Raw genomic sequence first — 24,337 nt, forward strand, 5'->3', positions numbered from 1 at the left:
ATCAAGGTCTCCCCCGAGGACTGGGATCAACCTGATAGACTCAGTCCAGGCAGGTCCAGTCCCCTCCTCCCAGATTGAGCCAAGCGTCCCTGCATAAGTCCCAGGTTTCAAACAGCTAACTCATGCAATGAGCCCAGGACCTGGTCACACTGCCTAGATGCCTCCCAAACTGATCAAGCCAATCGAGTGTCTCACCTATTCAGAGGGCCTGATCCAGTTGGGCGCCCCTCAGCCTTTGGTTCATAGTTCATGTTTTTCCATTCATTTAGTTATTTGTCCCTGTGCTTTATCCAACCTTGGTTTCAACAATTCTCGCTCATATACACCCTCCTCTTTCTCACTAATTAGACTCCCAGCGCTCTACCAGGGGCCTAGCCGTGGATGTCTGCATCCAGATTCCTCAGTCCTTGGATGGGGTAAAGTATTTTTTCATAGCTGCACATTTGCATTTTATACAATATTTTTACAAAAGAATCACAGTTTTTTAAAAGTTTAAAAATTTATAAAATAAAAAGTTAGATTCAGGTAATACTATAATGTAATAAAGTATATTCACATCATGATTATAAGGTGGTGCTGTGTGCAGAGATGGCCCGGTTCCTCATCAACATTCCCACACACTCGTGGACAAACCCAGAGCTTATATAGACACATCATTTTTTATTTCTATATGCCATATTTACTGCATGTTTTCAGTATTTGGATATATTTAATGCCCCATATACTTAGCACAGTAGTAGAATTGCCTACAATGCTCAATATAATAATGCTCTCTATAGATTTTAGCTCAGGAGCTGCAAATTATAGTCTAGGCTGTACCATAAGCCTGAGTGTCTAGTAGGCTGGACCACCTAACTTTTTACAAGTATACACTGTGGTGTTCGCACAGTGGCAAAATAGCTTGATGACAGTTCTCAGGATGGGCTGCCAAGATTGAGTGATGCATGATTGTAATTAAAACTTAGTGACAAAGAAGTAAAATTCCAATGACAGTTTTGTCGACTTGTCAAGTTCAGACTTCTGAAGTTTAAGCTCAAACCGCTACTTGAAACTGTTTGGGACATGTTATATCGGGCTGTAGTTTAGTTTGTGGTTTGGGACATGTTATATCGGGCTGTAGTTTAGTTTGTTGTAAGTCAGGTTCTGTGCTCAACACTTTCTTAAAGTGAGGAAATAAATGGTTTTCCCTAATAGACTAAGAAATTTGCAATCCAGTGAAGAGCAAAGGTGAAGGAGACAGAAAAATTGCTCTCAAGCACACGGCGACCAGAGAGCAGGGAACAAGTGCCTCTCTGAAGAAACACAGTGTCACCAGAGGTGACATGAAGAGCACTGGGAGGAGGAGGTGGCAGTTCCCTCACTGCATGAGCTTCCCTGTGCTCTGAGAGGGAAGACGGAATCAACTGGACGCGTCTGAGGGGGCCTTCAAGTGTGGAGGCTAATGTCACTCAGGATGAACAGATTGAGAACTGTGTTTGCTTAATGCGAACAACAATGGAACCAACGCACTTAGTTTACTAGGGCAGGGTGTTCTGAAGGCTGCAAATCCAAAATTAAAGGGCCGCCAAAGACCTGTTCTCTCTGATACCAGTAGGGAAGGGAGCCCCCTTGCTGCTTCCAACTTCCGGTAGCCCCAGGTATCCCTTGGCTTGTGGCAACCTTACTTAGATCTCACACTTGTCTTTGCAAGGACTTCGTGTGTGTGTGTGTGTGTGTGTGTGTGTGTGTGCGCGCGCGCGCACGCGCGCGCGTCTGTCTGTCTGTCTGTCTGTCTCTGCGTCTCAGTTTTCCCTTCTTATAAAGACTACAGTCATAAAATGGCCCTGTTTTAACTTGGTTGCTTCTGCAAAAATCTTTGGTGTGGAATGGCTCCTTTTGAGGTCCTAGAGTTTAGACTTCAGCACACACTTCCTGTGGGACACAATACAGCCCATCACATTAGGAAAGAAAACACCAGACCCAATCATATTTTAAGGACTTTGTGTGCAAGTGTTGGTTTTTTTTTTTTTTTTTTGCTGTTTTGCTACAAATTACTGCAAAGTTAGTGTCTCAGAATAATACAAATGTATTCTGTTATAATTCTGAGGTCAGGAGTCAGAGTGGTTTAGTTGATAGAATAGCTGTGCTCTTTCCAGGGACTCCGGGAAGAATCTACTTCTGCCTCTTCCATCTTCTAGGAGTTTTTCACACTATCTGCGTCTTCATGATGTCCACCTGAGTACTCTAACATAACTACACCATCTCTTTAATTTAATCCCATCTTCAAATTTGGCAGGAAAGATGGAACATTTATAGACACCATGCCTCAGGACCTGGACAAGACAATTCAAAGGGACAATTGAGTCACAATGCAAGGTAGCCTAGAAATAATAGTATTGAAGGACTCCTGGATATTTGAATAAGATAAATTGTTTTGCTTATTATGAGCACAACATGATTATTTATAGAAATGTGAATACATACAAAAAGATTAAATAAATATTCACATTATAAATTCTCAGAGATAACCTAAATTATAAAATTTTGTCCTTGCAACAAACATATATATCAAACAATCAGAATCATATTAAATGGAGTTTCTCATCCTTTCTTATCATGTACCAATTCTTTCCACAAGTTGCCAGTTCGAAGACATCTATTTAATAGCTGCATGATGTTCAGTTGCGGGGACATATGATGATTTATTCAGCCATTTCCCAGCGTTTGGTCCTGGCGATGCTTCCTGATGGCTGTCACCAAGAAGTGTTCTCATATAAAAACCTGGAAAGCAGAACTTCTAAGACACAGAGTGTAGAAAAGTTTATCCATGCTTGAAGAGGGCAGCTATGTTGACAGAGATGGGATGGGGGAAGTGCCTGTGGGAAAATTGGGAGGGAGGACTTCAATAAAATAAGTGTGGGCATTGGTGTTCTGGAGATGCCATAAGAAACAAACAAACCAGATGGCTGGAAACGATGGTAACTCACCCAGTTCCCTGAGGGAAAGTGTCTGGAGGAGAAGCCATCTGACTCTTTCGCTGCCCCCTACAAAGCCTGGACATTTGCCTGGCATCTGTCCCTGTGTGGACTCTCTGCTTCTGCTGTTGCTGGTCTTTCTTTGAGTGTCTCTGCACATCCTCTCCTGTTCTTATGAGGACACCAGCCATTGCATGAGCCTCATACTATTCCATTGTGACTTCATCTTTACCAATTTTACCCACAAATACCTTTTTGCACATAAGATCACATTCAAGAGATCTAGGTATTTATGAATTTTAGACAGAGTTTTTTTTTTAACCCATCAAAAAGAATATGTGGAAAATGTGGGGGGGAAATACAGCTTAGAGATTTAGATGCATTGAGGAGATCTAGGGTGGGCTAACTGTGACATAGACAAAGGAATTGAGTCTGTATATTCCCATTAAATAATGCCCTATCTTTTGGCATCCATTCTTCAAGGGACTGTTCTTCTGGAGAGACATACCTGCTGAATCTCCTGAGTAATGGTGTCTGGAAACCAGACTGCAGAGGAGAAGGTCACCTTTAGGGGGGCCTCCAGCCAGCTGTGTAGGTACAGTTGCCAGGAATGTGGAGAAGGATGATTTTAGTGTTGGCTTTTCCATAGAGACAGATGGAGTCCTCCTCCACACTACTCAGTAACATTTTCTTATATCACTGGAAAATATTTCTAAAGCTTTCCATGGTAACAGTTCCAAAACATTTCTCCCCAAGTGTCCATAACAATAATTAATTTCATAGTCAAAGAATCAAACATCATGACTTAAGGTGTGTGTGTGTGGGGGGGGGGGATCTAATGATATGTGCCATGCCCTGAGCTCTTCCTGGTGGTGCATATACTTAAAAGAAGACAGAGATCCAGGCTAGCAAAAGGTCTCACACTTGTCTCTGACTGGAATTTCTGAGGACAAAGATTGAAAATGATTAGGGTGATTGGTTGAGGTTGATTGTCAGGTTCCCTGATCTTGTGTTTTCCTTGGCGGGTCGGAGCATGAATCGGACCAGGGTTCAGATCCCAAACCTGCTATTTGGTGACTCAGTCAAGTTACTTAATCAGTTTTCTCATCCATGGAGGCTACTTTGCAAGGGGTTAAAGAGAATGAAATGAGATGGTATACAGCCCAAGTTCATATATGATCATAGATATAAGCGGTAGTTAACAACACTGAGAATGGGGTAATCTTCAAGATTCTGGTTGTGTGACTGCAGGTCTTTCTGCTCTCTCTGTCTATCATAATGGTGTCTGGACTTCCCTGGAAGGCTTGCCCCTCCCTCACTGCCCTTGAGCTGGTGTCTGCAGTGAGCCACACACTCCAGTCAGTCAAGGAGGTGGATAATGCAGCTTGTTTACATGTCTGGAGCAGGTACACACAATTCCAACTTCCCGGCTGGCTTTCACAATTGTAGCTGCTGCCACCAAGATAAATGTGGAGCTCAGATGAGCACCAGCGGAACTCTTTTGCAGCAGGATTTATGGCTCATGCCACGTCTTCAATGTGCACAAGAGGGGCTACCACCGAGATAAATGTGAAGCTAGGATGAGCACAAGAGAAGCTGATTAACCTTGCCGATGATCACGCCCTTCTTGGACCTGTCTGCGCCTCTCCACAGACTTGTCAAGACTGGTCTCGTTGCTCCTCTAAACATCATTACCAACCTTTGATGGGCCACCTCACAACTTGTACAACGGTCTACACGTGCACCGAAAAGAAATGTCACACCCTGCACCCAGCACAGTAGCCTGTTTTTGCTTGGTAGATCAGAGGCCAGATGTGGCAATACAAGAACATGGGATACAAGGCAGGAGGCTCACAATTTCAAGGCCAGCCTGGGACATAGGAAGACCACGTGTGAAAAATCCGTGCACCCCCGCCCCCCAAAACAAAGAAAACAATCTAGTTAGGTACATCAAAACTTCCACTTGCAAAAATGCAATTAATTTTAAATTAAAAAAAAAATATTTAAGTGTGCTATTTTTTAAACAAGGTCAGTGGGAGATCTGGCTGAAATCCCCGGGCCCAGCTGTTCTGCACCTACACCAGAACCACTGAAGACTTCATCACATGAGAGACAGGCACAGGTGGCAATCACCCAGCCACGAGACAATGACAGATGCCTGATAACTTGCTGAAGTGTTCCAGTCTCCTAACACTTGCTAAGGAAGGCTACCTTCTAAGACTAGCCTCGGGCTACACACTCCAGGGAAGTTGTGGATAATTACATGGTAATCGTTTGTAATAAGTGCTCCTGCTCTCAGCGTGATTATATCCTTCCCTGGGTTGCTTGCCTCCTTATGCCTGGTTTATGTAGGGAAACAATGTCCAAATTAATCTCTGTCTTTTGTAAGTGAGTCTGTACTTCTCTGATGATCCAGATGGTTTAGTGTCCTTTGACAGCAGATGTTACAGCTTTTCCAGGAAAGGCATATTTTCAGCTTTCCATTGGCTGTGGGGGAAACTGGGAAACAAGATGTTGGGGTTTAAAGATGAATTATAGGATTAATATAGATCTGGCCGCTAGAGAGAATAGAGCTAGCTCTGGGCAAAACTGAGACAAATCACCACAGCAGTTTTTGCAGGTGGGTTTATGGTTCCTGCAACATGGTGGGATTATGGCTCCTGCAGGTCCTCAGGAGGTTCATCTCTGTGTACTGTCATTTCACCACAGCAAGGTGCACAGTGTGTTATTCTGAACCTGCTCAGATGCAGGTCAGTGTCTGATTAGGAACATGGCCTTAGGAGTAGGCTGATGGGGATCTGAATCCTAATGCCTGTCAGCTGCGTGACCTCTGCTGTGTTAATTAACCTCTCTAAACTTCAGCCTTCTGTATGGAAGAGGGACTACTGAAAGACTACTGCAGGCTGATCTGAGAATTTGATGAAATGCAAGCAGAGCCATTAATGTGACCCCTGACCTGTAGCAACCCAGTCACCCACTGATTTAGGAAAGGATATTCCCAAATGATAAGCAGAGGCGAAAGGAAGTACGTCTATAAAATAACACCCACAGTCACCTCTCTTCTCCTCCCTCAGATTTTATTTTTTTTCCTCCAGTGGAAATGTTGCTGTTGCACGTGCTCTCCTCACTGGTAAGGTATCATGCCTCTAATTAATTAGTTTCATTATACTGATAGCCACCGGTCTAAGAGCAAGGGTCCACCCGCCCCCAATGACTCATTAGGGCTTGAAATAACCTTAAGATTCACAAGACTGGAGCTGTAGCTCTGCGGTAGAGCACTTGCCTGATAAACACATGCTCAGAGTTTGATCCCCAGCACAGCAGACAAACAGAAACAAAGCAAAAGAATGCAATATCATCAAATAAAAAAATACAACTGAAATGAATCGAAACAGAGCAGCTATTAGCAAGAATGCTCCGAGTTTCAGAAAACAATGTATTAGGTTTTAGGCTTGGCAAGCTTGGGAAGAATTGCTCATACCTCCTACCTGTCTTATTCCTATACATATAAAGGACTCAGCCTTGATTTTGAGACAACCTGGAAGCTCCTGGCAGTTAGAAGAGGATACACTAGACTCCCAGGCCCCAGGTTTTTGGTTGTTTGTTGTTGTTATTGGTTTATTTGTTGATTTTGTTTTTTACTCTGTTCTCTGTGGCTACAGCCATTAAACTTTGTTTTCCTCATTTGTAAACAAATTGTCCATCCACTCTTAGTGCTGTCCTATCCCAGATTGCAGGGACCCAGCTGAACTGTCCATCCACTCTGACTACTGTCCAATCCCAGAGTGTAGGGACCCATCTGAACTGTCCATCCACTCTGGCTACTGTCCGACCCCAGATTGCAGGGACCCAGCTGAACTGCCCATCCACTATGACTACTGTCCAATGGCAGATTGTAGGGACCCAGCTGAACTGCCCATCCTTCCTTAGTGCTGTCTGGCCCTAGGGGCTAGGGACACAGCTGAACTGTCCATTCACCCTTGACTACATCTGACCCCAGAGGGTAGAGACACAGCTAAACTATCCATCTACCCTGACTACTGTCTGATGCCAGGTTGCAGGGACACAACTGAACTGCCCATCCACTCTTGATCCATTCTTCCTACAGTCTGACCACAGGGGGTAGGGACAAAACTGAACTGCCCATCCATCTTGACTACTGTCGGACCCCAGGGGGTAGGGATGACCAGGTGAGCTAAGGAGTGTGGGTACACTAGGAGGGGAGTTGTATAGTGCTCACCAGGAAACAGAGTGAGAGAGGAGGGTGCGGAAATATCCCTGGGAATACCTAAGCTGAATACGTTCCCTGTCACTCTACCCAGAGGTACAGCAACAAAAGAACAAAAGAAGTTGTCTGTTCTCTGAGGAGTGGCTCGGCAGCGATTTCTTAATTCTGACCTCCTTCACCGTGAGGTGGATGGAAGGTGTATCCATTGCCTTTACTGTTACTTTGATTAAACATATGACCAAGGCAACTTAAAGAAAAGAGAATTTATTTTAGTTTATGGTTCCAGAGGAGGGAACCATGGGAAACATGGTGGCTGGAGCAGGATGCTGAGAGATCAGATCTCACCCCCAAGCGTAAATCAGAGAGAGAATTGCAAGTGGGGCAAGGTTTGAAACTCTCCAAGACTGCCCCAGTGAAGCTCTTTCTCCAGCCAGGCTGCACCTCCCCATAGCCTCTTCAAACAGTGCCACCAGCCGGGGGCCAAGTGTCCAAAGGCCTGAGCTTAGGGGGAGCATTTTCATTTCCAACCACCACAGAAGGATTATAACTCAAGTCTCAATTCTTTTCAGTGTTGATTTCTGTTAGAAATTCTTCACAAGAAATAAAAGTTCAAACCAACACTGTCAGTCCTCATTATTCTTGGAATCTGCATTTGCATACTCACCATCGTGATTTGGATAGCAGGGACCTCCCTTGCCCAAATGTCCTGGAGCCCACATGCCTACCTTATACTCCCCCCAACCCAGGATTGGCGATGGCCATGCCCGCAGAGCTTGGAGGTACAGGGCAGGCTGTATAGGAAGTAGGACAGGCTGAAGTTGTTCTTCTCTACCTTGGCATGTTCTAGCACAGACCTTCAAGGTAATCTCAGAATATTAAATAAAAGCCTGGTTTCCCAGGCTAGTAAAAAGGTTTTTTTTTTTTTTTCAAGATAAAATAACGTATTTCACTTAATAGATTGTGTAGGCAGAATTTTCTGTCCTACCAGTGAGCTCTGTCCCACCAGCTGGCTCCCAAATAACTACACAGAGACTTATTATTAATTATAAATGCTTGGCCAATAACTTAGGCTTGTTACTGACTAGCTCTTTCACTTAAATTAGCCCATATTTCTTATCTATGCTCTACCATGCGTCAATACCTTTTTTTTTTAGCATGGCATATTCATCTCCCATTTCTCTACGTCTGGCTGGTGACTCCACCCTCCTTCTTCCCACAGCTCTCTTTTTGTCTGCAAGTCTCACCTAACCTCTACCTGCCTAGCTATTGGCCAGTCAGCTCTTTATTAGCAATGAGAGTAATAAATCTTCACAATGTACAAGAAGATTGTTGTATAGAAAGATTGTTTCTTTGGTTCAGAAAACTATGAAATATTTAGACACATAGTGATATATCAGCCTTCCTTTTGTATTCTTGTCCCAAGTCTCTCAAGAAAGGAAAGGATCCTTTCCTGATGTATGCTCCTAACAATGTCTGTGTCCTGTTTGTTACTATGTAACAACCTGGGCTATTCTGACTATTACACTAGGGAAGGAATGTGGAGAGTTTATCTGAATATATACTATTGGACATTAAATTAATATTTAATTTATCAGGAAAGGCTCATCCCAGCAAGGAGTCCAGCAGCCTCTGAGGATGTTCCTTCCCTGTATGGTAAGGATGCTCATTCAGTGTACAGTGAGGAATTCATGACAGATTTCTATACTTTTCCTCCGTCAGGATTCTGATGGAAAGATGAGGAGCACCGAGGGCTGTGAATCCTGAAGACCAGGCTCTTTCCCATTTGTGTGTTTAGACTAAACAGGAGAAGAGCTTCCCATCCCCCTCTCTGTCCTAAACTTAACTGTTTTCAGACCTTGTTACCAAACTAAAAAGGCCATTTCCCTCCCTTGAGGATTTATAGACAGTTAACTGTTACTGAGGGACTAGGAGTCACTCCCAAGGACCATGCCCCCCTAAGGATATAGAGACAGTTAGTGGTTGCTTGGGAAAGGGAGAGATTTTCTTCTGTGGGTCAGCCACCCATAAGTGGTCTATACTTCTGTAAATAACCCCAGATAAATTCATTGGCCTCTAAGCTACGCTTGCCTGGAATCTGTTCTTTGTTTCTGCCATTAGTGACATTTATACAGTAAGTCGGTACTTGCTCGTTCATGCCTCCTCAGAAAAATTCAAGTTAACAGTCTTAAAGTGAGTCGAGATGCTCCTATGGAGCCCACCTCATCCCTGCTCAGTGGTTATTAGTTTAAAAAACAAAACAACACAACAACAAAAACCCTCACATTTGCAACCAATCTTGACCCCTGAACTCTAACAAGGTCAACAACTAAGACGGTAAAGCCAGATTGGATGAGGGGAAGGGTTACTGTGTGCAAGGCAGAACCCAGAGAGGCGGCCTGCAAACCACACATCTCTTCTGACATCAAGCTTTTTCTCTCCTCATTCTCTAGCAGCCTGGTCCTCTGTCTCTTCATTTAAAAGTCCTTCTGTGGCTTGTCTCCTTCCCTGCAAATCTCTCCCAAAGCAATCATATCTCAGTACCGGGCTCCGTGTTCTAAAACTGTCAAAACATCCTCACGATGAAGTGCTGCGGCAGGAGCTTGCTGCTTACAGTTCCAAGACCCATGTGAAGACCACAGTTTAATTAGAAATTATAAGTCTGAGACACAGAGCCACCCAGCCCATCTCCAAAATCCAGAGTCTCCATAAAAATCTTAATTTGGGAGGAAAAAAAAGAAAGGTTAAATTTAAAGACAGAGAGCTTGCTAAATAGCTGGCCACATTTTATTTGAGTTGGAATTTTGACCTGAGGCTTCTGAAGATCAGCATCATCCATATTAAAGATTGGATTCTTTTTTCTTTTCCGAAGTTTATTTTATTCATTTTTTATAATAAAGTTTATTTTTAAAGTCTGTAAATTAATGAAAAATACATCTTAGTTGTGTGTGTGTGTGTGTGTGTGTGTGTGTATCTATGCACCCATGAGGAGGCCAGACACCAAACTCCAGCGCTATTTCTCAGTTTCTCAGGTGCTGTCCACCTCAGTTTTCTGAGACAGTGTCAGTGGCCTGACACTTGCCAATGGGCTAACTAGGCTAGCCAGTGGGTCCCAGAAACATGTCCACCTCTGCCTCCCCGGCCCTGGAATTGGAAATGCATGCCCCCACAGCCAGCTTTTAGCTTTTGTCTGTGAGTGGTCAACTCAGTTCTTCCTGCATCCTCAGCAAGAGCATTACGGGCTGAGCTCTCCACGGCCCTACTGTTGCAATTTTGGCCACTATGTGGGAGTGACTATTGCTCTCCCATCACAGATGCAGGCATTCATGGCAAATAACCAGACATCCCTTCTCTGCAGAGACAGTGACAGAGCCCAAGAAGTCGGAATTCTTTATTAAAACTGTCTGTTGTTCTAGCCGGGACCACTGTCCGGGGAGTGATGTCTTGTGTTCTCAGCATGCAAGCCCTCTGGCTGCGGTTCATAGTGACCAGGTTGTCTCATTTTAACTAAAGAAAGGACGCCTAGCAAATACCAGAACCAAAGCTACCCTCTGAGATCATCATTTCCACATGTTGGTCCACTCTGCCCCGTCATGATGCCCACAGGAAGTAATCTCACCTGTAGAAAGGAAGCCAGCATCCTGGCTGTGCTGCCAGTTTGTGGGGAGTGAAGAGGCTCTCTGACTAATGAACGTTTTATCCTTATTTATTTCCGAAAGCATAATGAAGAGCTTCTTTTCTCCCACGGCCCATCTAAGTGCACACTTAGCGTACATGACAGGTCCGCACACCTCTGTGGAAGAAGGAAAGGTAATAAATGAGGTGTACCCCTCTCTAGCCCTGCCACGCCCACGGACCCCTGTGGGTGCTGTGTCCTAGGTCGGCTTTCCAATTGTGCATGCCCAGACCCTGCCGGGTTAAGGAGCTACCCGTGTGGTAACGGACTGCCCATTGCTCCTCTGTCTTCAGAACGTCTCTGGAGAGAAATGGCATTTTCTCAGTCACTGGGCCGAAAGCTGCTTCAAGTTGACTTTTCACAGTTGTTTGCTCAGTCTGCTTCCTGCACTCTTCATTCATTTTGCTTTGAAAAAAAAAAATCAGATGGATGTGCAACTGTGGAAATGTGAAGTGTTGAAGTGGCCTCTTCTAGAAATTGACTGGGATTTGCATTTTGCAAATGCCACAGAGAGCAAAATGATTTTTCTCTCCTCCCCATAGTGTCTCATTGGTGGTAAATTTCTACTTCCTCCACCAGTGAAAAGCCACTCAGTGACCTGAATAGGATCTGGTGAGAGAAAACATATTTTCAGTAACCGTGAATTCATTTCTCTGCCAGAACAAATTAGTCAGTAGTGTTCTCCTGTCACCGAGGTCTTGAAGAGGCACTTAGGAGGGTGTTAAAAAGATCCTTCGACATAGATGATTAGAAATGTCATGTGCAATCTTTCTGGTGTAAAAAAAAAATCTTCCTAAAACCATGTTTTTATTTTCAATTCCATTCCCCAAAAGATGTCCTTCGAAAATGGCTTCAAAAAGAACAAGCAAGGGGGACTTCATAATTTAGCCTAGAGAGGCGAGAAGGAGCAGCATTGAATGGAGACAAAGACATAAATGAGCTCATCTTTTTCTGTTCCCATCTCTACCAGAAGCTGCTGTGACAAAGGCTGGCCTGCAAGCAGGAAGCTCTCCTTCGATCTGAGTTCCCTGAAACAGAATGAGTTTCTGAATGGTTGAAGGCCCGTGTTCTAGGCCTGGCTGTCTTCTCTGGCATTTGCAGGGGAAAAGTAGTTTACAGCACACACATATCTCTTAGGCCCCTGTTCCCATCACTGCATCACAGAGGAAACAATTGCTACTTTTCAGGGCTGCTGTGTGGTGGTATTGTGCTCCCTGAAATATTGTGCACTCTAATAAACTTATCTGGAGTCAGAGAACAGAACAGCCACAATATTAAACATGGAGGTTAGGCAGTGGTAGCACATGCCTTTAGTCCTAGCATTCCAGAGGCAGAAATCTGCCTGGATCTCTATGAATTCAAGGCCACACTGAAAACAGCCAATCATGGAGACTCACACCTTTAATCCCAGGAAGTAATGGCAGGAGACAGAAAGGTATTTAAGGCGTGAGGGCCAGGAACTAGTGCCTGGTTAAACTTTCAGGCTTAGCTCAGGATCTCAGCTGAGATCCATTCAGATGAGGACTCAGAGGCTTCCAATCTGAGGAAACAGGATCAGCTGGGGAATTGGCGAGGTGAAGTGGCTGTGGCTGGTTCCGCTTCTCTGATCTTCCAGCGTTCATCCCAATACCTGGCTCCAGGTTTGTTTCTACTAATAAGACCTTTTCAGATTCGTGCTACACTGCTGAGATTATCTAAGGTGCTGTGAACAAAACATCTGCCATGATACCTGCTATACAATCAAAAACAGCTCGAGTGAGGTAGAGCTATGATGCATGTGCCTGGGGTTCAGGGAGCCGAATGCTCCAAATTCAGATAACAACACTTAAGTTTGTGCTGCCTGGATTTTTGCTGGTGAATTTTAGTTTATTATTATCTAAAGAAAGAATTAAAGTTTACCAGTGCCTCTTCAGCGTGGGCTGTGTATGATTTACTTCACACACGTGGTAGGTTGCTTTTTTGGAGACAAGCAGTTATTGAGAGAGATGGCTTTGAACTTGCTACGTAGCTGAAAGTGTCCTTGAATGCCTGCTCCTCCTACTGGTTTCCAGAGTGCTGGGGTTAGAAGCCAATGCCACCACACATATGATACTGATTGTGTGCTTCAGTGGGAAATCCGTCCATTCCCTTGTTGAACCTGGGGGTTGTGCAAGCTAGAAAAGTTCTCCACCACTGAGTTCAATTACCAGGCCTTTACTTCAACTTTCTTTAAAATTTGGGCCATTAGACAAGACCGTATTGTCAACAGTTTATCATAGAAGTGTTGCCGTTGAGTAGTATTTGATTTCACCCATTTTAAATATTTACAGATGCTTCACTCTTAGGTACCTTTGACATTCCAACAGATTTAAACTCTCCATGAATATTCCTTTGGGGACTTTTCCTTTTATTCTGATAGTAAAGTCTACTAGAGGAATGTGAATTAAACCTGATTTCCAAATAAGATATCCTGAAGCAATTGAAATAGCCTGTGTGCTTATTATCCCCTGTAAAGTACACTTCACCCCAGGGAATCTGCTCTAAGAGAAAATTAAAACCTAGCTGCCCGTTTTAAAGCCCATTAAATCATTACCCGGCTCTTCAGAATTCTTGGCCTCATTTTCCCGGTGGGCGACAGAGCACAGCTTTCCCGGCCAGCCCCAAAGAAAAGCATCAGAGACTCCAGCAAGGAGAGTCTTCGAGTTAATCATGGAAGTATGACTGAAGACTGACCCAGTTCCTTTCATTGAGAGGAAAAGTGAGGACAGAAAAGATTGGATGGTGTTTTCAAGACTCAGAGCTGGTTAGAAGCAGCTTGAAGGTTGATGACCTCATCAATGCCTCCTGCTGAGCAGGGTCCTGGAGGTGGCTGGTTATGCTTCCCAAGGTGGATTTTGGATGGTGGGACTAGAAAACTATCTGGATTGGTAGCTATGTGGAAAAGTAGAATGGAGTTAGTCATTCTAGGCGTGCTCTTCCTGTTACTGGAGCCGTTCCGGTCAGAGTGCAGGCCCTGGCAACCTTAACAAAGCTGGACTTGAGCACTGTCCTCAATAGAGAAAAGAAACAGTGAAAAGCAGAGAAAGGAGATTATTCAATATATCCACACTGAGAAGAGCAAAGAGGTCCAGTGACCTCCCTTGATCTATCTTGAGAGTGCTGATCTGAGGTGTTAAGTTTACATGGTGGGCTGGGCGGTGGTGGCACACGCCTTTAATCCCAGCACTCAAGAGACACAGCCAGGCGAATCTTTGTGAGTTCGAGGCCAGCCTGGTCTACAAAGTGAGTTCCAGGACAAGCTCCAGTGCTACACAGAAAAACCCTGTCTCAAAAAATCAAAATAAATAAATAAGTAAATAAAGTCTACATTGCAGGCATGAGGCATTATAACTAAACAGATCTGGTTAAAATGTCACCCCATCCATCATGGTTGTCTAGGCTCTGTCTTTATGTAAGGTAGTCTGACTAGTTATCAGAGCTGTGTTAACACTCTTCTTGGAAGACAAGTTTTTCCTCTGGATGCATGATACTCCTGAGGAAATTCTAATTCCGGTGGGACCATTGTCTCAATAGTCTGATTCCAAACAGGCGGGACACAGGTATCTCTCTTTACAACACCTTTGCTCCTGCTAGGTTATTTACATTCCCTACCTCAGCCTCCATCAGCACACCAGGTGATGCTCAGCCAGCTCCATTATTACATCACCTTGCAGGAGCAGAAACATGTGCCGGTAGACCAGCAGTTCTCAACCCGTGGGTTAGGACTGCTTTGGCAAACCTCTATGTCCCCAAATATTTACGATTCGTAACAGTAGCAAAATTACAGTTATTAAGTAACAGCAAGAATAATTTGAGGGTCATCATAACATGAGGAACTGTTAAAGGGTCGCAGTATTAGGAAGGTTGAGAACCACTGCTCTAGTCTGTCTGACAAAGCCAGCCATTAAATTCAGCATTTGTTTTACACACCTATCCCAGGCTGGCTTTGAACTTGCTATGTAGCTAAAGATGATCTTGAACTTACGAACCTCCTGTTTCTACCTCCCAAGTGCTGGGATAACTTGCAGGTACCAGCATGTCCTGTTTGGTTCTGTGGTGGAGATGGAACCCAGGGCTGGGTATGCTAGGCAGGCTCTCTACCGGCTAAGCCTCATCCCCAGCTAACCAGCATGACTCTACATGTTTAACTATTACTCAGTTTGCTACCATCTATTCTTTGTTGTTCAAAAATCTCTATTGAGCACCAGCAGTGTGTGAAGTTGGTGTACGCATTCAGTGGTGGCAGGCACGGCTGGGCTGTATATTTTAAAATATATGAGACTACTTCCTCATAAAGTTCCTCTACTTCCCTTATAATCTCCTTATGGAGTCCTGGCCTCCTCTGAGTGACAGACAAGGTCTCTGGCATATTTCCTCATCCTTATTCTTTGTATTTGGTATCTCATGCTAGTTTGGGCAATGAGCAAGCCCAGGAGTTGATCCATGTTTGACCCTCCTTAGTCAAGGACAACCTCTTCCCCCTTTGGCTATGATTGTTCTAGAAGAGAACACACAATGCAGTCCTGGGAAGTGAGATATAATGAGTATCCCAGTGGGGTGCTTGGGAAAGATATTCCCATTCTGAAAAGATATGGAGATGCAGCAATCCTGACGTGCTCTAACACCTGGATTCCTTGGTCTGGAGGCATCATGCGATGCCTGGTGTTGTGGTAGCCATCTGGTGGCCACCACGAAGGACTGCTCACAGATATGAAGATAGCAGAGAAGACTGATGGAACCAGAGGTCTTAGAGACGGTGTTTCAAAGCCAGCACATCCACTGAGACCGTTCTGCCTCCTGACTTCTTTGTTACTTTCAAATGATGGCATCACGTTGTCTCTTAATAGCAGACCAGAAGTCTCTATTGAAAAACCAGAAATGGGTTTATAGCTATGCCCATCTTGATACCACATTAGGAGAGGTTTCATCTCCCGAAGTCTTTCCTCTGTCACTGACTTTTTCTTACTTTTTAAATTCATATCGTCCTCTTTCCAGCTCTGTGAACTTATTTTTGTATAGGAAAGCAATAGGCTGTCTGCCTTCTTGTGAGATGTTATCTTAAGCTCCTTTTAGCCTTATCTCCTGTTTCCTGCCTAAAGCCCTATCTTTGTCTGTGATTAATAAGATAGGGGAAACTGTTTACCGTTAGGAGAAAAACTGAAATGTTTTCAACCTCAGGTCTAACTGGGTTTCCAGGGCTGAGCAGGAAAAATGAAAGAAGAAAGAAGGCCAGGAGGGAGGAGGAAGGATCCTGCTGTTGTTTTCTCAGCCCATCTCCCTCCCTGACCACTGCCTGCAACACTCCGTTTTCCTGGAAGACTGCTGCTCACTGGCTTGCTCCCCAAGACCTGCTCAGCCTGTTTTCTTATACACCCCGAGACCATCTGTCCAGAGGTGGTACCACCCACAATGAATTGGGCCTTCCTGCATCAATCACTAGGAAAATGCACCACAGCTGTGCCCACAGGCTAATCTTATGGAGGAAGGCATTTTCTCGGTTGAGGTTCCTCTTCCCAGAGGACACTAGCTTGTGTCGAGTTGACAAAACATCAACCATGACACAGCTGATCCACCTCACGGCCTTCTTTGTGTCTTGTCTTTTACTATCCCATTTTCTATAAACTCTGATATGATGACACCTAGTGATAAGAATGGACACCTTTATATTTGCTCTTACCCTAGCTGAAAGGCTATTAATTGTGCTATCAACTGTAAGGTTTCATGATGTCCTTTATCGGATTAAGCTTTATTTTCTCCCTTTTGCTGAAAATTTTCAGCATAAATAGATGTTGGATTTTCGTTAGATGATCCTTCTATATGTATTAAACCAATTTTATGATTTTTAAAAAGGTATGTCAATATGGTGAATCACATGGGTTAATTTCCAAATCTGAAATCAACATGGAATTCCTAAGATAAAATTTTTAATTGGTAAAATTTGTAAATTTGGGGTGAATTTGTTCATAATAGATATCTACATATTTTGTTTTCCTTTATTGTCTTTTTGGCTCATACATGATGGCCTCATAACTTCATAAATGTTTCATCTATTTTTTGAAGGTTTTATGGAGAATTAGTATGCCTTAGTCAATGTTTTATTGCTGTGAAAAGACGCCATGACCACAGCACTTTTATAAAGGAGAACAGTTAACTGGGACTTGCTTAGAGTTTCTAAGGTTTAGTCCATTATTAGGATGGTGGGAAGCATGGAGGTATGCAGCAGACATGGTGCTGGAGGAGCAAGGAGTTCTATATCCAAATCCACAGGAGTTCTATATCCAAATCCACAGGAGTTCTATATCCAAATCCACAGGCAGCAAGAAGAGAGAGAGAATGGGCCTGGCTTGAGCTTAAGAAACCTCAAAGCTCACCCCTAGTGACACACTTCCTCCAACAAGGCCACACCTACTCCAATAGGACCAAATGTCCTAATCCCTCTCAAGCAGTGCCACTCCCTAACGACCAAGCATTCAAATATATGAGCCTATGGGGGCCATCCTATTCAAACCACCACATAGTCTTAATTCTGATTCAAATATTTGGTAGAATTTCAGAAGCATTTTGGTGCAGACTGTTTTAGGGCTATAATTTTGTGGAGGGAGGTCACTGGCTGTGTGTTCTATTGCTTCAGAGCTGTGGAGCTGGACAGGTTGACTGCATTATCCTGAGTGATCTTTAGGGGAGCGCCTGTCCCAAAGACTATGTGTATTTAATCTAACTTGCTGGTTATAGTGACAAGAGTTGTTTATACTTTCTTGTATTTTGAAGCTTGCCTGCACAGTTCCAGCACCCCCTCTCAGTTCTGTAGTTGACAATTTATGTCTGCCCCTATTAAGGCTCTTTTCTCTTCTTGATCTCAAATAAAAAGATTTTTTTTTTTATCTCAAGGACATTATTTGGTTTTGGTTTTCTTCTACTTCCTCTACTTTCTAGTTCCTCCAAGATCCACTCTCATTTCCCTATCCCCCAAATTGTATGTCCTTATTTATTTATTTATTTTTAGTTTTTGAGAATGTCATATGTGAATACTATATGTACATCCCTTCCACCCTACTCCTCTTCTACTGACTCTCATATCTCCCCTCATTCCTTTTAGAAGTAATGACCTCTTTGTCCATAATTATTGTTTTACACACACACACACACACACACACACACACACACACACACACACACACACACCTACACCTACCTGTGCAACCTATTGAGTCAATTGATTGTTGCTTGTATATAAATGTGTTTAGGGCTGACCCATTGGTATTAGACAACCTGTCAGGAAGCTCTTCCCTGATGAAAACTGATTCTCCCTCCCTTAGTAGCCATTATTTGCCTACAGCTCTTCACTTAGAGGTGTGATCTTGTGAAAATTCCCCCATTCATATTGGCATGTTGACCTGTGTTGTCATTATGCAAGTCTTGTTTCAGCAATCATCTTGTTGAGTTGTCCCAGGTACAGCTTCCCTGTCGTGTCCAGAGGACACTTCTGCACCAGGTACCCTGGCCCTCTAATGTACAACCTTTCCACCCACTCCTTTGCAATGTCCCCTGGGCCTTTGTAGGAGTCATATTGCAGATGTAGCTATTGAGGCTGAGTAGCCCATGGTCACTTAGTCTCTGCATGTTGACCAGTTGGGGATCTCTCTAATAGCTTCCATATGTTGCACCAAGAAGCATCTTTAATAAGAAAAAAGAGCTACACATTAAAAAAAATAATAATAACCTATTGAGACCAATTTGCCCTGCCCAAATACTCCTTGGTGTCAGGCCGTCCACATAAGCATAGTCAACCAGGGGCCATACCCTTAAAGAAAACTGATTGTCCCTCGCCCTGAGCCATCCACAGCTTCTAGGTTAGGGGTGGGCCTCTTGAGCTCCTCCCACTCCATGCTAGAACCTCGACTGACTTGATCTTGTGCAGGTGTTGTGTGGACAACCACAGCTGCTGTGAGGAGGAGAGCAAAGGTTCTGCCATGTCCAGAAGCTGCTGTTTTGCTCTGGTTCTCCCCAGCTCCTAGCTCTTACACTCTTTCTGCCTTCTCTTCCTTGGTGATCGCTGAACCTTGTCAGGGACTGTGCTGCAGTGTACCATTTGTGGTTCCACTGGCACTGACTCTGTATACTTTGGCCAGTTGTAAGTTTCTGCATGAACCGCCATCACTGGGTATCTCTGACGAGGTCAGAGAGCTGCACTGGTCTATGGGAAGAGAGGTATCAGTTAGAGGACACTTTGATACCGAATAATAGTAGTAGGTTCACCTTGGTACCTGTGAGCTTCCCAAACACAAGTTCCTGGACACATTTTCAGTACTAGGTATGTTTCCTTCTGTAGAGAAGGCCTTAAGTCCAGTCAGAAAGTTGTTGTTTACCCCCATAATATTCATGCCATAAAATAGCTTGTATATGTTCATTTTTGCTTAACTGTATAATCCTAACCAATGTATTAATTTTTATTACTGAGACCTTTTTAAAAGTACAGTAATTCGTTTTTTTTTTTTGGTTTTTCGAGACAGGGTTTCTCTGCAGTTTTGTGCCTTTCCTGGAACTCACTTTGTAGACCAGGCTGGCCTCGAACTCACAGAGATCCGCCTGGCTCTGCTTCCCAGTGCTGGGATTAAAGGCGTGTGCCACCACCGCCCGGCAAAAGTTCAATAATTGTAACTTTTTCACTCAATATGATTATTTTAAAATTTACCAAATAGTAATATATACTTAATATTCATTTTCTATGCTGAATGATATGTTATCAAATGAGCATGAAGGAATCTCATCTATTGTAGTATATTTGTACATGAAAACTGTTTATAATCTTTGCTTGCTCTGCTACACACAATGTGGCTGTGGGTGGGTGTGTCCTCTGTACATATATATATGTAAGTCTCGTGTTTTGAAGACTTCAGAAACCTTTACTAAGAAATGTTAGCTTGTTTTCTGAAACTAGCGGTGTTCAGGTGTTTCTCTTTCTACTTTGCCACTGATAATGGCTTTAATCAGACTATAGATTCTTGCCAATTTGATGGGAAAAAATTACTATCTAAGGAAACAGTTTTTCTTAAACATGTCCACTTGCTTCCACACCCTCTACCATTTATACCTGGAAAGAATTGCTCTTTCTGGTCCCTGATGGGTTTATGTGATTTGTATTGGCCAATGAGTGTGAGCAATTGCATAATAATGCGAATATGCTCATAGCTCTTTTCCCTCTGACAAAGAGACCTTCAACATTCAAGATGGAACTGTTGAATGACTCTGGAAATATGAAAGGCTTAGGAATCAGAACCTTCCAGGTGACTCAGAGTGGGTATTTGGTGGGAGGTAAGAATTTTGGGGGATGGATCTTGGGTGTTGGTATAACATAGTGCATCATCATGTATTGAATACCTCATATATAAATACTCATTTCTATATATTAATGAGGCTTAATGTTTTGATATTTTGATGGTCTTTGTTTTGTCTTAAATGCCTATTCATGACTTACCCAGTTTTTAAATTGAAAAAAAAAATCATTCTCTAAAGAGAGAGACATATTAGATTCTCGTTTTGTTGTTGTTTGTTACTTTGTTTCAAATTTCTTTATGCGATGTATGTTTCTCCTTTTAGTCTTCTGGTTCTTAAACTACACTTCTATCTTAGAGAACTGCAAACATGGGAGGCTATGGGCCATGGAGTGGGGAACCTATTGTTATGTTAGAGGGAGATGTGGTCCAAATGCCTTCTAAACATCCATGTTCATATCCAAGGATCGGTGCTGCTCTCATCCTTTGTCCAAGAATCTTCCATTGGTGTGGGTATTGGCTAATACAGTGACTCATAACTGGTTCAAGTGAAGAGAATAGGTGGCATGCTTGGGTCTAAATGGGACATCTATGCCATCTACCCAGGGAACATCACTAAAGAGGGTAAAAGAAAAGATAGAGATGTATACCACAAAAAAGATGCCTTCATACTTTTAGAAACTCGCCTTCACAGGACCTGTACAAGCTTGGACCCAACAACATTGTATGATGGATGGGAGAGGGGTTCGTAAGCCCCTCCCCCTCCCTGAAGGGCTAGATGAAGTTAATTGTTGCTGGGGAATCGGGCTTTTTCTTCAGTGGTGTGGCCACTGATAAGTTGTCCATTCTCCAGTAAATGACGTCCCATCTGTACTCATGCAAGCACCATAGCTAAACTCAGTGGGACACATACACAGAGAGAGAGAGAGAGAGAGAGAGGGAGGGAGGGAGAGAGAGAGAGAGAGAGAGAGAGAGAGAGAGAGAGAGGAGAAGAGAAGAGAAGAGAAGAGAAGAGAAGAGAAGAGAAGAGAAGAGAAGAGAAGAGAAGAGAAGAGAAGAGAAGAGAAGAAAAGAAAAAAGATGACTTGTTAGAAAAAAGGGCTCCAATGGGAGAAGGGTATAAAAGGGTAATGGAGGTAAAAAATCATTACAATTCATTATATGAATGTATGAAACTGTCAAAGAATAAAAATGAATAAAAAATTTAAAAAGAAAATTTAAATACATGCCTCAGTTGGTGTTCTATTGCTGTGAGGAAAAACCAGGATCACAGTAACTTTTATAAAGTATTTAATTGGGGCTTGCTTGCAGTTTCAGAGATTTAGTTTGTTATCATCATGGTGGTACCCAGGAAAACCTACATGGTGCTTGAAAAGTAGCTGAGAAGTTTGCATCAGATCTACAAGCGGCAGGAAGGGAGAGATACTGGGCTTGGAATGAGCTTTTTGAAAAACCTCAAAGCCCACCCCCAGTGACACACTTCCCCCAACAAAGCCACACCTCCTAATTCTTTCACTTGTGACCAATCATTCAAATCCATGAGCTGGGGGCGGGGCATTCTCATTCAAACCACCACAACATGCAAAAGTAGAGAAAGAGCTCTGATCACATGACTGGATTTAGAGTCACCTGGGAGATGCACTACTGGACGCATCTGAGGGTGTTTCCAGAGGTTTAACTGAAGAGGGAAGAACCACACTAGATATGGGTGGCACCATCCCATTGGCTGGGGTCCTGGACTGGAACCTTACTGTTGGCTGGGGTCCTGGACTGAATAAAAAATAAGAAAAGAAGCAAGCCTAGGAGCCAATATTCATGTTTCCTGACTATAAACACCACGTGATCAGCTGCCTCACCTCCTGTTGCCACACCTTCTTCCCTCCGCAGACTGTGAGCCAAGATAAACCTTCCCTTCCTTGAGTTGTTTCCTGTCAGGTGTTCAGTCACAGCAATGAGGGAAGTAACTAACACAATAGTGTGACACACCAACTTTAATAACTACTGACTCATCATCGATCTTGATTAACCTCTGTCTACCCCTCCCCCGAATCTTTGGGTCATTTGGAGGAAAACGCCAGGCATCATATAGCTTTATCTCTGCATCTCAGAGCATAAGGACTCGCTGTCATGTATAGAGCTACCTTTATGTGCAAGTGTCTGTCCACTTCCTCGTCAGTACAGAATCTTAGGTCCCAGGTAGTACATACATCCAGAAATGAGCTCAAGCTGGACTTCAGAAAGATTTCTGGCAGTCAGATAAGAGCCAGCATTTCTCAGGAACTTGTGAAATGGGTTTTCTGTCCACCAACAGGGGTCATTTCCCTTGCATCTGGCAAAAGGGACACTTGACTCTCTATTGACATATACCTGTGGCGCCCATCAGCTTATCAAAGACCATACACGCTTCCAGGCTCCCAGGTCCCTATTTGCAAGCACCTGTTACACATTTCAAAGCCCTTCTCACCTCCCCTAAACTCCCAGGCCTGCTCCAGGTCACAGGCTTCCCTCTCCCAGCTACTTGTCCTCCTTATAACCACCTTGATTTTTCTACCACACCCTCCTGCCCTGTCACTTCTCCCTCAGCTAGGCGGGCCATGTCCAGTCTGTTTCTTTTTCTCCCTGCTCTGCGCTCTTCCAGATGCCTCTGGATATTTTCTCTCTTACACAATGCAAACCTTCGCCCCTAATGGAGCCCCCACCTTCACTGGCTGTTTCAGCAGATTCTTTACTGGCCCTCTTGCAGACACAGACTGAAGGCTCCGTCTAGACTGTTGGCTTCCAGGGAGGGCCTGTGTCTTTGCTGAGCAGGTGACAGGAGACACTTAAAGACAACCTTCTCCTCTGTATTATGTTTAAAAGTGGTGGCAGTAACTTAGCTTAACATACACTCATGTTTCTAAGTCACTTCCTAAGAAATATGTTCTATGCTTGTGTGTTTTACATAGTTGTATGTTCACCACTGTCCCATGTGACCTTTAAACTTCTAAAGGGTCCAAACTGCTTCTTTGTGCTGTGTTTGAAGTAATGCCAGCCCATGATTCAGAAGTAATGTGTCGTGAATTGTGTTCTGTAGAAACAAAAGCCCCGGTGAGTGTTAGGACAGAACGCGGGGAGGAGCTCACGGCTTGATTTATATAGGACACTCTAATGGCTAGCAGAAGAAACTTGCCCCGTGTAAAATAAATTTGGGATGTTTCTTCCTGTTCAACAAATTTCAGCTGTCCTCCTTTCATGACATTTTTAGTTAGTCTATGTATTGTGGATTAGGCACTGTTCATTGAAAACCACACCATTGAAAATCGTATCACTCAGACTATGTAGTGTCTTGGGATAAATGCACTACCATGACATCAGCATTGTCCAAGAACTGAGGAAGAGCTTTCTACCTTTAGACTTCTTGAATGGATGACCCTCCCGCGGCCCCCCTCCCCCCCCCCCGCCCCATTGAGTCACTTTTTTCATGTGTAAAGTCCTTTGTCTTTCAGAATGTTTCATTTCTCTCTAAAATGATGTCTTAATTGTTAGCTTAAATAACACAGTGCCATGTGGTGATTTCTGCCCTTATATTGCAAAACAAAACTATATATACAATGTTAAATACAATGCTCTGTTAATTAAATAAGTGTAACTATCTTATTGTTCTATTATCTTTCATTTATAAGAGAATAGAAGATTAAGGAGGGGACACACATGACCTTGGGCTGGCTCTGGCTCTCTGTGGCCTATCACTACGTGCAGCTGGCTCTGGTCCTCAAGGCTTACTTGACACGTTTGACCCAGGAAAGTTCCTCCCTTCCTTCTGACCACACGTGCTCCTTTGCTGTGTCTGTAACTCTTCCTGCCCTCATCCTGGGGCTGTCAGGCAGGACCAGGAGTTGTGAGTCCTTTTGATCTTTATGGCTGACCTTGAAAAATCCACAGGAGCCCATTTTCTAGAGTGGAATTCAAGGAATCCTGAGGGTGTGGGGAGGGCTTCTCTGAGTTCCTGACCCTGGTTCCAGTGAGCTTCCTGGACATTTCATGCTTAACAATAGAGTGCTGGCTACAGTAGCCTCACTCTTCCTTGTCTTCTATCTGGCATGCTTCTCCCCTGCCTGAGTGACCAACAAGGTTTCTTTGATCATTACCACCAATGAAAATTTGTTCTACTTGATATTGAAGACTTGCCCTTATTAATTTCGGATACCTGAAC

The sequence above is a fragment of the Peromyscus maniculatus genome, chromosome 3 (assembly GCF_049852395.1).
Source record: "Peromyscus maniculatus bairdii isolate BWxNUB_F1_BW_parent chromosome 3, HU_Pman_BW_mat_3.1, whole genome shotgun sequence".
NCBI lineage: Eukaryota > Metazoa > Chordata > Mammalia > Rodentia > Cricetidae > Peromyscus > Peromyscus maniculatus.